Below are 14,891 nucleotides of genomic sequence, written 5' to 3'. Positions count from 1 at the left end.
ATTGCGTACGCGAGGTTGAGTTGTGGACGTTCCAGGACGAACATCATTGCGTACACGAGGCTGAGTTAGGGACGTTCCAGGACGAACGTCATTGGCGTACGCTAGGCGAGCTTGTGGCGCTTCAGGACGAACGGCTGATTGCCTGAACGCTCGTCCACAGGCATATGCGAGCGTTCGCATCCGAAGGTCGACGACGCACGGTCTTTTGTTTGAACGCTCGTCCACGTTCAATGTCGAGCGTTCGAATCCAAAGGCGGGGACGAGCGTTAGAGAGATCGAGTGACCGAACGCACAGAGGCCGAACAAGAGCATAGCCGAACGCTTGGAACCGAACGTTAATGATGAGCAAAGTTCTGAACGCTCTAGGCCGAACGTCAACGAGAGAGCATTGTTGGCCGAACGCTATTGAAACGAATGGCCGAATGGTTGAGGCCATGGATGGCCAAACGTTGGTGACGGACTGAACGAACGTTGATGACCGAGTGGGGAGGCCATGGATGGCCGAACGTTGGTGACGGAGTGACCGAACGTTGGGGACTGAGTGGACGAACGTCGGGGATGGTTTGAACGTTCGTCCCATTACTTGCCGAGCGGCCTAAACCGAGTGGAGTGTCGAGCAGTGTTATAACGCTCGTTGACATGGGTTTGACGAGCGCTCGTTGAAATGGATGGACGAGCGCTCGTTGAAATGGATGGACGAGCGCTCGTTGAAATGGATGGACGAGCGCTCGTTGAAATGGATGGACGAGCGCTCGTTGAAATGGATGGACGAGCGCTCGTCCACATATTGACTGTCGAGCGTTCGTCTACGAAGGCGAGGCCGATTGCTGGACGCTTGAAGCCGCACGTCCGTTATGTGAAATGGTCGATCATGTGGAGGCAGGACCGAACGGTGCGTGGATTGCGCGAGGGTTGCGGAAGACGTGGAGAATGGGTTTGACCAGAAACCCTAGTTTTGCGCACCAGCTCTTGCATATTGGCGGGAATGTGTCTGCATTTTACACGGCAGATTCCGCCTGGGCCCAACTTGGAGATTTAGGGTTTTCGGCGTTCTGCGATTTCCCAGAATGGATAAGATTGTTAAAGTTGTGGGGTTGAGTTACATCCAATAACCCACAGGAATAGCACCACGAAGCTCCAGCACAGGAAGAGTGGCAAGTGTGAAGATGACAACCCCATCAGGCCAACCCAATTTCCTCAAAGAATTGGCAATTTTCAAGCCAAAGCCAGAGGCTTTGATGGAGTCAACAGCAGCATTTGCATCCCTTGAAACAGCAAACCAAGCCAGGGACAAAGAGGCCTAAAATATGATCCAGAAGGCGAATTTAACTGGCTTTTCCCCAGAAAGCAGTAACCTTTCGGCTTCATCAGCAGGGTCAAAGCATTTATCAGAAGAAGCTCGTATTTGGGTCAGTGGGAAAGGGGTAATTGCAATTGGAGGTCTGAAATGGGGAGAACCTTGAAGGATTGAGAATGAGAAGGTCGATTTAAGAGATTGTCTACCCTTTTGGATGAGAGGATGAAAATTGAAAGATGAAATCCCGCTGTGGGTTTTTCTGATATGGAATGTCAGTGACAAAGATGAGGCAGCCATTATTAACCCAGCAATTTGATAAGAAAAAGTGTGGAACTTAGAATTGAGAAAGGTTGGTCAGTATCATCGTCGTCTTGAGGGATCAGCGTAATAGTGTTTGGGAGGTGATTTAGGAATTTAGGGTTTTTTGATTTGCGGATCGTGCAATCATGGAGGCGATGGAGGTGATCTAATGGTGCTTCCGTGACAGCAGCGGTTGGTGGCGCGGCGGAGGCTGATGGGTGGACCCGATTTGGGGGTGTGATTCGATCTGGTAATGACAGTGGCGTCACGGCTTACGGAGGAGAATCTTGGTGGCGATGCAGCGATTTGATGGAGTAGCTCTATCCGAGGAAGTGATTCATCGAGGCCGAGTGCTCCTCTTGCGGTTTTTGTGAGATGACACTCGGCCCCACGGTGGGCGCCAAAATGTTTCGGTGTACATTTTCCTGTGTGTCTTTGTTGCTCTTGACTGTCTGGGTTGCTTGCTGGTTGTCTAGGACGCGTGCTTTTCTCCAATCATTGTTGTTCTTCATACTCGCCAAAGGAGGGGGAGGTACCTGCAAAGATACTCTGACGCTCAAGTCAGATGTGAGTTATGGAGCTGAAGCTCTCAAGAGAATGATTACGATACTGCTCTGAAATATTATTCAGGATCTCTAGAGCATAAAGAGAACGTACCTGGACTTTTGTCCTGTCACTGTATTTATAAGCAAAATAAAAATAACCACCTTACCTAAAAATGTGGTGAGTGGCTTTGATAAATATCTTAACTGTCTAAAATATCTAAGATATTTATGTTATTACATAAATATCCTTACTACATAACAACTTACATCAGAACTATTTTTTCTTACATGTCTTTTCTTGTAGTACTTCCAAAACTCATCTTTCTGCCTAATCACTTTCACACCAGTCTTACTTTTAATCTGAGCAAGCAAGGCTCTCCAATCCTTGTTTTTCCGAGCAGCTCTGGCCTCCAGAATGGCCAGAAGAGTCTGATAAGAACTGACATCCATAGTGCTCCGAATAGTGCTCCGAATTGAGCGTTCGTCCAAATGGCGCTCGGTTTTGAACTGAGCGTTCGTCCAAAGGTGCTCAAAATTGAGCGTTCGTCCTAATTGTGCTCGGTTTTGATCTGAACGTTCGCTCTAGTTGGTGCTCGGTCTCAAACTGAGCGTTCGTCCTAATTGTGCTCGGTTTTGAACTGAGCGTTCGTCAAAAAGTGCTCCGAATTGAGCGTTCGTCCAAAATGGTGCTCGGTCTCAAACTGAGCGTTCGTCCTAATAGTGCTCGTTCTGAACTTAGCGTTCGTCTTTTTGTGTGCTCGGTTTTAATGTGAGCGTTCGTTCAAATTGGGGTTCGGTATTATACCGAACGTTCGTTCAAAAGGGTGTCGGTCCTATACCGAACGTTCGTCCTAAACAGGGGCTCGGTCTTAGATTGAGCGCTCGCTCAAAATCGGTAGCGTTCGTTTTCTGATTCTTAACGAGCGTCCTTTTTGTCCAGTCAGCATGGTTCGTCCTCGTTTCTTGGTGAGGACAAGACGTTCGGTTTTTGATGGTCAATCTTATAAATAATGAAAATAATTATAGAATGATGAGTAATAAATGATGAACAGTATATGAGATGGAAAGAAAGTTGTGATGTTGAACTAGCGTTCCGGGGACGACTCCTGATTGAGAATTTGTAAATGTATGACTGTGGGAAGTTAATGCTGGCTGTTCGATCCTGATGTTCCGTGAGTGCTCGTCCTCAAGTAGAGGGCGCACGTCATGCGTGGGAACGGCAGGAGGTCGTCGTCCTTAGAGGTACTTTGGACGAACGTACTAACCTCGGGTGGCAGCTGATGAGAATGCCAGTTACCACACCACCCGGGTGCGTGAACGCCTGTAACTACGCAGATTTCATACAGTCCGGACGGTCAGTCGTGTCGAGTCTTATTTTGTGCATGCGTTATAATGCCTTGATATGTGATGAATTATGTAATGAATTGTATGATTGATGCATGAGTTAAATTAAGTAAGCTTACCCTTTCGTTTCCTTGTGTTGTCTATTGTCTTTGTACGTCCGTCTTGTCATTGCAATGATCATCCGTGTGGATGTGAGCAGAGGGAGACGAGCGTTTGGAAGAGGCGCTGAATGAAGAGAACCTGGTTGATGTCGAAGTGAAGACCGAGCAGTGAGGCGCTCGGTGTAACATCCCAATAAATAGAAATTTCCATTAATCAGAACTAATTACATTTACAGAAAATACAGTGCAGTCTTTAGATATAAACAGTAGCTGCTCAAAAGGATACAGCACGTACATAACAGTATTTACAGTAGTTTCCGTGTTCAGAAATTCAGCCAAACTACAAAACCAGTTCTGAATAATCTATTCTGCACAACCGTATACAGAACTGTCAAAATACAGTACAGAAAAATCTAATATCTACTACGGAACTAATCCCTACTGCTCCGATTTGACTTCAACTTCCACCAAGGTGGCATCCTCCAAATTTTCTTCTTCCAGCAATGATTCCAAGGGTGCTTCGCCATCTGCTCACATCCACAACGGATGATCATTGCATTGACAAGACGGACATACAGAAACAGCAGACAACACATGGAACATTGCAAGGGTAAGCTTATATTGTTTAATAAATACAACATACATACAGTTCATGATTCAATTCACACATTCATCAAGTAACTTAATCATATAATTTAACATATAAATATATATATAAGACAGACCGTCCGGACTGTATGAACCATGTAGTTACAGGCGTCCTTGCACACAAGTGGTGTAATAGCCGGGATATACCTAATCAGCTTCCACTTGAGGTTAATCCTTCGCCCCTGCTAAGTGAGGGATACGAAGACCTCCTGCCATTCCCACACATGACTACCCCCTTCTACGTGAAGATGAGCATCACGGAATATCAGGATGGACCAAGCCAGCATTAACTAACCACAGTCATACTTTACCAATTCAATATTCAATCATATAAGAGACGTTCCTCCCTGGAACGCTCATCCAATATCCATAATCGTATAATCATATCACATAGTGTTCAACCGTCAAATCCTTTCATAGTTATAATCTTTCCATTCTGTGTTCCACTCTCTTAACATTAACATCATGCATTCTTTAATCAAATAAAACGAACTTATTACAGAACCTTTGATTTCACGTTTCTGAACAAAAGAAACGAACTCTTATTCATTGATGGACGTTAAGAATTCTTAAAGAATTTAAATGAGATTGAATTTAGAAGTTCAGAATAATACTTAGAAGATGTTGAGTACAAGAACTTTAGATTGAATCAAGAGAATAAATATCTTACAGAATAACTTAGATAAATAACCAGAATATTTAAAGTACAGAAAACAACTCTTACTGTCAATGAATAATGTTCAGAAATTTACTTTGGACGAACGTCAATTACGTTCGCTCAGAATTCAATAATAAGGACGAGCGTTCAGTTAGAAACCGAACCCTGCTTTGGAAGAACGCTAGGTCAATGACCGAGCACGAATTAACACGAACGCTGGATATACACCGAGCGCTATTTAAGACGAACACTTCGGTATAGGACCGAGCGCCAGTTCGGACGAACGTTCAGTATAAGAATGAACGCTCTGTAGAACGAACGTTCGACATAAGGTCGAACGATATTAAGGACGAACGCTCGACTTAAGGCCGAACGTCACTTATTTATAAAGTCTTAAATATTTAAACATTGCTGAGCTAGACGAACGCTCAGACCATTAACTGGGGACGCTCGTTCTCGAGCAGAATTCTTTCCAAATGAAAGAATTTCAATCTAAGTAATTTTACTGAAAGCCGAACGGTTTAAGACCGTACAGGGACGAACGTCCTTCATCAGTGGGAAAGAGTAATTTCCAGATTTTTCAACTTTAGCAGAATTTTTCCAGATTTCAACTTTATGAACTTTACAACTTTCCTTCCATATTTAATACATTAAAATCATACAGATTTCAACATTTGAATCATTCCAACTATACAATCAACATATTCCATTCATACATAATCAAATCAACATGCATTTGAATCAAATCAACCACAACCTGTATAATGCATATATCAGTATTCATTCATGACAGATTCAATCAATCCACTCATTCCAATTCTATAACATTCATACACCTTTCATACGTATCCAAAGCAACATGCAAATGAACCAGAATTCATATCCCATATCAGTAAACGTTCATAAGGCTCAAACATCAGATTTCATATACATGCAACTCAGATTATAAAATCAAGCAGTATGAATTAAACATATAAGCTTCCCTTACCTTATCAAGCAGTTCACTTCAATTGTTTAGAGTTTCTCTCGTGCTCTCACAGCTTTCTATCAGAATTTCACTCAACCACTTCCACTTAATCTAACACACCAAAACCGTAAGCAGATCAGACTTCTAACTCATGCATGCAACCAGAATTTTGGTTTGCATGAACCAAATGGACGAAGATGCAGAGATGAGAACTTACCAGTTCAGTTCTCAATTCTGTTCGGATCAGAATGAGATTCACAGTGCAGGGAAGGCTTCTATGGTGTCTGAAATAGGATTGGAGGAATTGATAGTGAGTGATCTTAGGGAGAAGATGAACACGGTTTAGAGAAAAGCAGAGAAATCGAAAACAGAAATTCTGAGAAGGAGATGAAGCATGCAGGAGGAAGAGGGAGAGTTTCCAGAATTATTTTTCTCTTCCTATGCAGAATAAACTCCCCAACCTCCACACGCCACTTGTCTCCCACTAACCATTCTCAGAATGCTCAAACCGTGACACATGGCAAGCGCATGCAGTGGAAGTGTGAGTGCATTTTGACGTGTCACGGTGCATTAAAATAGTGATCAGGGAATGAATTAGTGTGTATTAATTATCAGGTTCTCACATTCCCCCTAACTACAAAAATTTTCGTCCTCGAAAATTCTAAAGCTTACCAGGGAATAGGTGAGGATACAATTTCTTCACAGCCTCTTCCACCTCCCATGTTGAGTCACCCGTCTTGGCATTCCACACCACTTTCACGAGATGAACATTTTTGCCTTTGTAGAGTCTGGTGCGGCTGTCTTCCACACAAACAGGTTGCATTTCCAGTGTTCTGTCTGGGCGAATTTGGATATCTTCTAACTCCAGTACGTGAGATGGATCAGCTATATACTTCCGGAGTTGAGACACGTGAAAGACTGGATGAAGGTTGGACAGTTGAGGAGGTAAGGCCAGTTCATACGCCACTGCTCCAATCTTTTTCAGAATCTGATAGGGTCCTACGTACTTTGGTGAAAGCTTCTTTGGACGAAGAACTCTTCCCACTCCAGTGATTGGATTCAATCTCAGAAAAACGTGATCACCAGCAGAGAACTCTAAGGGTCTTCTTCTCTTATCTGCATACGATTTCTGCCTGCTTTGAGAAGTCTTCAAACGTTCTTGAATCAGTTTCACCTTCTCAGTTGTTTGCTGAATTAATTCAGGTCCAGTTACTGCAGTTTCACCTTCTTGGAACCAACACAAAGGAGTTCTACACTTTCTTCCATAAAGAGCTTCAAATGGTGCCATTCCTATGCTTGCTTGATAACTGTTATTATACGTGAATTCAACAAGCGGCAGAACTTCATCCCATACTCCCATATGATCTATCACGCAAGTCCTCAACAAGTCTTCAAGAGTCTGGATGGTTCGCTCAGATTGGCCATCCGTCTGAGGGTGATATGCAGAACTCATCTGCAGTTTGCTTCCCAATTCTCCTTGCAATGACTGCCAAAAACGAGATGTGAATCTCGTGTCCCGATCTGATATGATACTTGAAGGAACTCCATGCAATCTAACAATCTCTTTAATGTACAATTTGGCCAAGTTTGTCATGGACATCTTCAAATTAACAGCCAGGAAATGGGCGCTCTTAGTCAATCTATCCACAATCACCCAAATTGAATCATGGTTTCGGACTGTACGTGGCAGATGAGTCACGAAATCCATGGAGATGCTATCCCACTTCCATTCTGGAATCTCCAAAGGCTGCAGCAATCCTCCTGGTCTTTGATGTTCAGCCTTGGCTCTTTGACAGGTTAAACAGGATGACACAAAACGTGCAATGTCACTCTTCATACCAGGCCACCAGAATGACAAACGAAGGTCATGATACATCTTAGTCATGCCAGGATGCATGCTAAGACGGCTGTGATGTGCTTCCTCCAGGATGATTCGTTTCAGTTCGCCGTCATTGGGAATGCACGTCCTACCACGGTAACGTAGCATACCATCTGTCCCAGCATTAAACTCCTTGGCCTGATCTGTACCAAGCACGTTAAAAATTTTCACCAATTCTTCATCCTCACGTTGCTTCATCCAAATTCTGTCAAACACATCGCTGGAAATTCTAAGATTACAGCACTTTATAACGTTCTCTCCTAAATCAAATTGTAATCTTAGATCTCTAAAACTCTCCACCAAGTTCAGTTCCTTCACCATCATTGCAGAAACCCTTACGGCCTTCCTACTCAAGGCATCAGCAACTACATTGGCTTTTCCAGGGTGATACAGCAGTTCAAAATCATAGTCTTTTAAAAACTCCAACCAACGTCTTTGCCTCATATTCAGCTCCCTCTGATCAAACAAATATTTGAGGCTCTTGTGATCACTAAAGACTTGGAATGTTGATCCGTATAGATAGTGTCTCCAAATTTTTAATGCGAAAACAACTGCTGCTAACTCCAGATCGTGTGTGGGATAATTTTTCTCATGAATCTTCAATTGGCGAGACGCGTATGCTACTGCACGTCCCTCTTGCATGAGCACACAGCCCAAGCCTTGGTGAGAAGCGTCACAGTACACTTCAAATGGCTTGGACGTGTCTGGAATAATTAGAACTGGCGCGCTCGTCAGTTTCACCTTCAGCTCCTGGAATCGCTCCTCACACAGATCAGTCCAAGCAAAGGGTTGATCCTTTCTAGTCAACCGGGTAAGAGGAGCCACTAACTTGGCGAACCCCTCTATGAAACGTCTGTAATAGCCTGCCAGTCCCACAAAACTCCTCACTTCCGTGACTGAACGCGGGCTCTTCCAATCCAACACTGCTCTCACCTTAGAGGGATCCACTGAAATACCTTCAGACGATATCACATGCCCCAGAAACTGCACCTCCTTCAACCAGAATTCACACTTGGACAGCTTTGCGTACAACTCTTTCTCCCTCAACACGGTTAATACTGTTCTCAAGTGTTCTTCATGTTCGGCATTGGTTTTGGAGTAGATGAGAATATCATCTATGAACACAACCACAAACTTATCCAAATAGGGTCTGAATATCCTGTTCATGTAATCCATGAAGATGGCTGGAGCATTTGTCACTCCAAATGGCATTACCACGTACTCATAATGCCCATAACGTGATCTGAATGCTGTCTTCTGGATGTCGTCCTCCTTAACCCTTATCTGGTGATATCCCGAACGCAAATCAATTTTAGAAAATACCGTTGCTCCATGTAGCTGATCCAACAAATCATCTATCCTTGGTAACGGGTATTTGTTCTTGATGGTCAGTTTGTTTAATTGTCTGTAGTCTATACATAACCGAGAGCTGCCATCTTTCTTTTTCACCAAGAGCACAGGAGCCCCCCATGGTGATACGCTTGGTCTAATGAATTGCTTCTCCATAAGCTCTTCAATCTGCTTCTTGAGTTCAACCAACTCTGCAGGTGCCATACGGTATGGTTGAACAGATATAGGGGCTGCCGTTGTCACCAGATCAATGGTGAATTCAATCTCTCTAACAGGAGGCAATCCTGGTATCTCTTCTGGAAAAACGTCCAGAAATTCATTCACAACTGCTCGTTCAATACTGCTCTCCTGGGACGTCCGTGCTTCTGCCAATCCTCCTAATTCCTTATCTTCATGCGTCATGATGAGGAAACAGCTTGCTCCCTCCATGATGTCCTCCCTAAACTGCCCAACAGTGATTGACAGTTCTTCCTCTTCTTCACTGGGAAAAACTAATTCCTTCTTCCCACAATCTATAATAATATGGTTGGTAGCCAACCAATCCATTCCTAGAATTATTTCCAAGTCCTTCAAAGGTAAACAGATTAAGTTCACCTTATAACTATGCCCCTCAACCACAATAGGACATCTAATGCACACGGTAGATGTCCTAATCTCTCCAGCCGCTGGTGTTGATACCACCAAGTCAAACTGCATATCCCTCTCCACTATTCCCAGCTTTTCAACACACGCCTTCGAGATGAAGGAGTGCGTCGCCCCAGAATCAAACAGTACATGACAAGGCATTCCAAACAGCAAGCATTCACCAGTTATAAGATTACCTGCGCTTGCTGCCTCCGCTCCAGTGATAGCGTACACACGGCCTACTGCTTGTGCTCGCCCCCCCCTAGGCTGATTTCTTCCCGTGTTTGGTGGTCTCATCACTGCTCTTCCACTCATATTACACTCGTTCCCCAAGTGTCCATTTCGTCCACATCGGTTGCAGTGTTTTCCTCCCACTAGCTGAGGACAGGATGAACGATAATGCGGCCCCCCACACTGAAAGCAAGTTATATTTCCTTGTCCAGTGTGTCCGACAGGAATCAATGCTTGAGAACCACTCGTATTGGCTGATTGATTTGGACGAGTGTAAGGTATTTTCCTTTGAACAGAACCTCCCCTGGACACAATTGGTCCCCTACTAGCTTGTTGTTGCTTCTTGTGTCGTTCCGCCTCTGCCAAGTTCTTCTCCAACACCTTGGCTCTCTCAACCATAGCAGGGAACGTTCTGATACACAAACTGGAAATTACAACTTTTAGATCACTGCGTAGACCGTTCTCAAATTTTCTGCACTGCCACTCCTCACTAGTGGCCATTGTATTGAATCGGACAAGGTGTTTAAACTTATTGGTGTATTCTGATACAGACATTCCACCTTGAGCCAGTTGTAAAAACTCCACCTCCTTTGCAAACTTTACGCTGTCAGGGAAATATTCCTCATAAAACTTATTACGGAATACTTCCCAAGTAATAGGGCGGTGAGCGTCTACCAGTATGGCCCTTGTGCTCGTCCACCAATGGCTTGCTTCTCCAGTTAATAAGTATTCTGTATACGCCAACCTGTTCTCATCCGGACACCTTTTGGCGTTAAAAATCCTCTCCATATCCCTTAGCCACTGGTCCGCCTCATCAGGAAGACATTTGCCACTGAACTTAGTCGGATGATGTTGGAGGAAACTCTCCAAACTCCATTCCGCTGCAGGTGGGGCAGCGTTAGAAGAAGATGCTCCAGGTGCACCTCTAGTTGCAGCCAGTATTTCCATCAATTGCCTTTGCGTGTTTTCAGAATGAACACGCGAGGCCTCCAAACCTTGCATAGCAGCTTGGTTTTGCTGCATCAAGGTAGCATTCTGCTCCATTAACGTGGTATTCTGTTGATGCAATCTTTCCACCACGGTTTCCAACAATCTAGTGTTGTTGGACGTTTCGGACTCATTCGGTTGAGGAGGAGGAGGAAGTCTAGGTGCCATTTGTTCTCTGGATGCAGAGAAAAACAAACGAGCATTAGTTATGTCCAAGAGTTAAAACAATAATAACTCATTAAACATGCAATAAGCACACAGCAAAAACACAGTGCACTCATAACCCTACAGTGTCCTTAGAAGAACAAAACTGCTCTGATACCAATAAATGTAACATCCCAATAAATAGAAATTTCCATTAATCAGAACTAATTACATTTACAGAAAATACAGTGCAGTCTTTAGATATAAACAGTAGCTGCTCAAAAGGATACAGCACGTACATAACAGTATTTACAGTAGTTTCCGTGTTCAGAAATTCAGCCAAACTACAAAACCAGTTCTGAATAATCTATTCTGCACAACCGTATACAGAACTGTCAAAATACAGTACAGAAAAATCTAATATCTACTACGGAACTAATCCCTACTGCTCCGATTTGACTTCAACTTCCACCAAGGTGGCATCCTCCAAATTTTCTTCTTCCAGCAATGATTCCAAGGGTGCTTCGCCATCTGCTCACATCCACAACGGATGATCATTGCATTGACAAGACGGACATACAGAAACAGCAGACAACACATGGAACATTGCAAGGGTAAGCTTATATTGTTTAATAAATACAACATACATACAGTTCATGATTCAATTCACACATTCATCAAGTAACTTAATCATATAATTTAACATATAAATATATATATAAGACAGACCGTCCGGACTGTATGAACCATGTAGTTACAGGCGTCCTTGCACACAAGTGGTGTAATAGCCGGGATATACCTAATCAGCTTCCACTTGAGGTTAATCCTTCGCCCCTGCTAAGTGAGGGATACGAAGACCTCCTGCCATTCCCACACATGACTACCCCCTTCTACGTGAAGATGAGCATCACGGAATATCAGGATGGACCAAGCCAGCATTAACTAACCACAGTCATACTTTACCAATTCAATATTCAATCATATAAGAGACGTTCCTCCCTGGAACGCTCATCCAATATCCATAATCGTATAATCATATCACATAGTGTTCAACCGTCAAATCCTTTCATAGTTATAATCTTTCCATTCTGTGTTCCACTCTCTTAACATTAACATCATGCATTCTTTAATCAAATAAAACGAACTTATTACAGAACCTTTGATTTCACGTTTCTGAACAAAAGAAACGAACTCTTATTCATTGATGGACGTTAAGAATTCTTAAAGAATTTAAATGAGATTGAATTTAGAAGTTCAGAATAATACTTAGAAGATGTTGAGTACAAGAACTTTAGATTGAATCAAGAGAATAAATATCTTACAGAATAACTTAGATAAATAACCAGAATATTTAAAGTACAGAAAACAACTCTTACTGTCAATGAATAATGTTCAGAAATTTACTTTGGACGAATGTCAATTACGTTCGCTCAGAATTCAATAATAAGGACGAGCGTTCAGTTAGAAACCGAACCCTGCTTTGGAAGAACGCTAGGTCAATGACCGAGCACGAATTAACACGAACGCTGGATATACACCGAGCGCTATTTAAGACGAACACTTCGGTATAGGACCGAGCGCCAGTTCGGACGAACGTTCAGTATAAGAATGAACGCTCTGTAGAACGAACGTTCGACATAAGGTCGAACGATATTAAGGACGAACGCTCGACTTAAGGCCGAACGTCACTTATTTATAAAGTCTTAAATATTTAAACATTGCTGAGCTAGACGAACGCTCAGACCATTAACTGGGGACGCTCGTTCTCGAGCAGAATTCTTTCCAAATGAAAGAATTTCAATCTAAGTAATTTTACTGAAAGCCGAACGGTTTAAGACCGTACAGGGACGAACGTCCTTCATCAGTGGGAAAGAGTAATTTCCAGATTTTTCAACTTTAGCAGAATTTTTCCAGATTTCAACTTTATGAACTTTACAACTTTCCTTCCATATTTAATACATTAAAATCATACAGATTTCAACATTTGAATCATTCCAACTATACAATCAACATATTCCATTCATACATAATCAAATCAACATGCATTTGAATCAAATCAACCACAACCTTTATAATGCATATATCAGTATTCATTCATGACAGATTCAATCAATCCACTCATTCCAATTCTATAACATTCATACACCTTTCATACGTATCCAAAGCAACATGCAAATGAACCAGAATTCATATCCCATATCAGTAAACGTTCATAAGGCTCAAACATCAGATTTCATATACATGCAACTCAGATTATAAAATCAAGCAGTATGAATTAAACATATAAGCTTCCCTTACCTTATCAAGCAGTTCACTTCAATTGTTTAGAGTTTCTCTCGTGCTCTCACAGCTTTCTATCAGAATTTCACTCAACCACTTCCACTTAATCTAACACACCAAAACCGTAAGCAGATCAGACTTCTAACTCATGCATGCAACCAGAATTTTGGTTTGCATGAACCAAATGGACGAAGATGCAGAGATGAGAACTTACCAGTTCAGTTCTCAATTCTGTTCGGATCAGAATGAGATTCACAGTGCAGGGAAGGCTTCTATGGTGTCTGAAATAGGATTGGAGGAATTGATAGTGAGTGATCTTAGGGAGAAGATGAACACGGTTTAGAGAAAAGCAGAGAAATCGAAAACAGAAATTCTGAGAAGGAGATGAAGCATGCAGGAGGAAGAGGGAGAGTTTCCAGAATTATTTTTCTCTTCCTATGCAGAATAAACTCCCCAACCTCCACACGCCACTTGTCTCCCACTAACCATTCTCAGAATGCTCAAACCGTGACACATGGCAAGCGCATGCAGTGGAAGTGTGAGTGCATTTTGACGTGTCACGGTGCATTAAAATAGTGATCAGGGAATGAATTAGTGTGTATTAATTATCAGGTTCTCACACTCGGCCAGTTTTGTAGCCTGTATTAGAGTGGTCGTTCGACCATCTTGTCTTGTTATTTTATTCTGATAGACCGTTCGGTATTTGTGCCGTGTAAACCGTTCGGTCAAGTTTCGTGTACGTTTGGCTTTTTCATTTGTAACTCTGAAGACGTGCGGCTTTGCACGTTTGTTTTGTTATTATTGTAAGACTGTACTCAAGCACGTTCGTCCTTGAGCGTTGTTTTGTTTTAGTTGGAAAACTGTATTGAAATATTATTAAATGTGATTTTCTGATTTTATGGTTTATGCTGTATTTTTGGGATGTCACATTAGTGGTATCAGAGCAGTTTTGTTCTTTTAAGGACACTGTAGGTTATGAGTACACTGTGTTTTTGCTGTGTGCTTAAATTGCGTTTAATGAGTTATTTTCGACTCTTTGAACAGGACTAACGTTCGTTCTTTTCTCCGTTCCAAAGAGTCAATGGCACCTAGACTTCCTCCTCCTCCACCACAGACCAATGAACATGATGTGCCCAACAACACCAGATTGTTGGAATCGGTGATCGAAAGGCTACAAGAGCAGAATGCTGTTCTGATGCAGCAAAACGCGACTAATTCACAAAATCTCGAAGCTGCTCGCGCTAATTCTGAAATGACTCAGAGGCAGCTGATGGAGATTCTTGCAGCTACTAGGGGTACCGCAAGAGCATCTGCTTCAAACACTACTCATCAGGCTGAGTGGAGTTTGGAAAATTTCTTGCAGCATCGTCCTGCAAAGTTTGATGGGAAATGCCTTCCTGACGAAGCTGATCAGTGGATAAGGGACATGGAGCAGATCTACAATGCCAAGCGATGTCCAGAAGACAGTTGCAGATCTACAATGCCAAGCAAATCTACACAGATCACATCACATCACCATCCACCCTCTCCCACCAC

The 14,891-nt window shown here is 42.7% G+C and overlaps 1 pseudogene; it reads right to left on the bottom strand.

Annotated features, from left to right (window-relative positions):
• Positions 1 to 949: 949 nt before the first annotated feature.
• Positions 950 to 1,596, bottom strand: LOC148204758 (uncharacterized; annotated as a pseudogene).
• Positions 1,597 to 14,891: the final 13,295 nt, after the last annotated feature.

This window comes from Vigna umbellata, chromosome 1 (genome assembly GCF_029865625.1).
Source record: "Vigna umbellata cultivar VRB3 chromosome 1, Vumbellata_1.0, whole genome shotgun sequence".
Lineage (NCBI taxonomy): Eukaryota > Viridiplantae > Streptophyta > Magnoliopsida > Fabales > Fabaceae > Vigna > Vigna umbellata.
The sequence above is the reverse complement of the archived record's forward strand: the minus strand, read 5'-3'. Positions and strand labels throughout refer to the sequence as shown.